A 2,005-nucleotide genomic window follows, 5' to 3' on the forward strand; every position below is an offset into this window, starting at 1 on the left:
AGTCTACTTAAAAAAACAACAACAGCTTTCGAAACTTGGGCCTGGAGGCTTTTCTTCAGGAAGTGGCATTCAGCCCCTCGGCACCTTCCAGGCATCTTCTGTATCCCATTTTCACTCTGAGCCCATCTCTTCTGTGTCCTATTTCCCTGGATATCACGGCACCAGACTCGCAAATTTTAGAAAATATAGATCAGCCATCACGACAGCCACTTTTAATATCACTCCCAATGTAACAATGATGTTGCCAAAACGTGTACGTTTTATAAGCAAGACCACACGGCTACTGCCATCTGCAGACTGTCACGCCACACCAGGGAGAGGGAGAGAAGTGACCAGAGTGAGGAAATAGTTCTGGATTCCGGCTTTCCCCAGGGCCATCCGTTCCTGCATATCGTGATGCAGTCGGTGAACCTAAAATCCATTCAGGAGCGGTCTTCCATCAAGTGATTAATTACTGCATGGTAGGTCTGTTTCACGTAACCCGCAATCTAAAGACTTGCAAAGAGAATTTATTTCCATCAGAGTTAATGTAGAAAGTTCTGGTAAGTTCCAATCACCACTTAACACTTCTTGTCCAGGACAACTGGCCAGGGCGCAGATGTGTGAGTGGACAAAACCTTCCAGATGACCCCAGTCACCACCTGACTGCAACTTCATGAGACACCCTGAGCCTGAACTGCCTGGCTGGGTTGCTCCCAAATTCCTGACCCATAGGAAGAGCAAGAAATAAATGGCTGTTGTTTGAAGCCACTAAGTTTTCAAGAGATGGTGTACATGAAAGCAGGTCGCTGGAGGAGATGCGGCCTCTGGAGATGGGTACTGCCGAGACACAGTCTAAAACGTGGGCGTGAGTCTGGCACTGGGCAGTGGGCACGGGTTGGGAAGATGTTGAAGAGACAGAGAAAGCTGAGGCTCTGGAGGTGGTTTTCAGGGAAGGCTGAAAACACAATGGGGATTCTGGAGGAGAGGGGGTCTTTGTTACGCAGCAGCAGAGAACCTGACAACCTACGGAAAATGTGTACCTAATGAACTGAATGGTCAAACTAAGGAATGTGAGGGCAGTGTTCAAAGTAGCATGGAAGAGAAGAAACAGCTGTTAAATACAAAAGAGCCAGCAGTCAGTTGAGCATCCGACTCTTGATTTTGGCTCAGGTCATGGTCCCAGGGTGGTGGGTTTGAACCTCGCATTGGGCTCTGTGCTGAGCATGGAGCCTGCCTGAGATTCTCTCTCTCTCTCCCTCTCTCTCTTCTCTTTCTTTCTCTCCCTCTCTCCCTCCCTCTGCCCCTCTCCCCTGCTCACATGTGCGTGCTCTCTCTCTCTAAAAATAAATAAGAGAGCCAGGACTTCCTGGGTTTGCTGGGTTCTCATTCGCAGCCTCTTTCGACGGCAAACAGTGCTAACATGTAGGAAGGGCTCTGGACAGAGATCAAATCCATGTTGCTCTCAGGAGAATATGGTTTAAACATGGGACCCAAGGGGCGCCTGGGTGGCTCAGTTGGTTGAGCGTCTGACTTGGGCTCGGGTCGTGATCTCACGGTTGATGGGTTCGAGTCCTGCCTTGGGCTCTGTGCTGACAGCTCAGAGCCTGGAGCTGCTTCAGATTCTGTGTCTCCCTCTCTCTCTGCCCCTCCCCTGCTCACACTGTCTCTCTCTCTCTCAGAAATAAGTAAAACATTAAAAAAAAATTTAAAGATGGCACCCAAAATCATGACTAGAAATCCTCTGTTAAAATGTCAGGAAGATGGGGCGCCTGGGTGGCTTAGTCGGTTAAGCGTCCGACTTTCGCTTAGGTCATGATCTCACGGTTCGAGGGTTCGAGCCCCGCGTCGGGCTCTGTGCTGACTGTCAGCTCAGAACCTGGAGCCTTTTTCAGTCTGTGACCCCCTCTCTCTCTGCCCCTCCCCTGCTCACGCTGTCTCTCTCTCTCCTAGAAATAAATAAAAAATAAAAAAAAATAAAAAAAAAAATGTCAGGAAGATTTATGGTGTTAGCTCACAGAGCCTT

At 49.0% G+C, this 2,005-nt stretch overlaps 1 non-coding gene across 1 annotated transcript; it reads left to right on the forward strand.

Moving 5' to 3' along the window:
* Positions 1–1,481: 1,481 nt before the first annotated feature.
* On the forward strand, positions 1,482–1,566 carry TRNAP-UGG (transfer RNA proline (anticodon UGG)). Its single transcript has one exon. It is a non-coding gene; the product is annotated as a tRNA-Pro (tRNA).
* The last annotated feature ends 439 nt before the right edge of the window (positions 1,567–2,005 follow it).

Source organism: Crocuta crocuta, unplaced genomic scaffold (genome assembly GCF_008692635.1).
Source record: "Crocuta crocuta isolate KB4526 unplaced genomic scaffold, BGI_CrCroc_1.0 scaffold179, whole genome shotgun sequence".
NCBI classification, from domain to species: domain Eukaryota; kingdom Metazoa; phylum Chordata; class Mammalia; order Carnivora; family Hyaenidae; genus Crocuta; species Crocuta crocuta.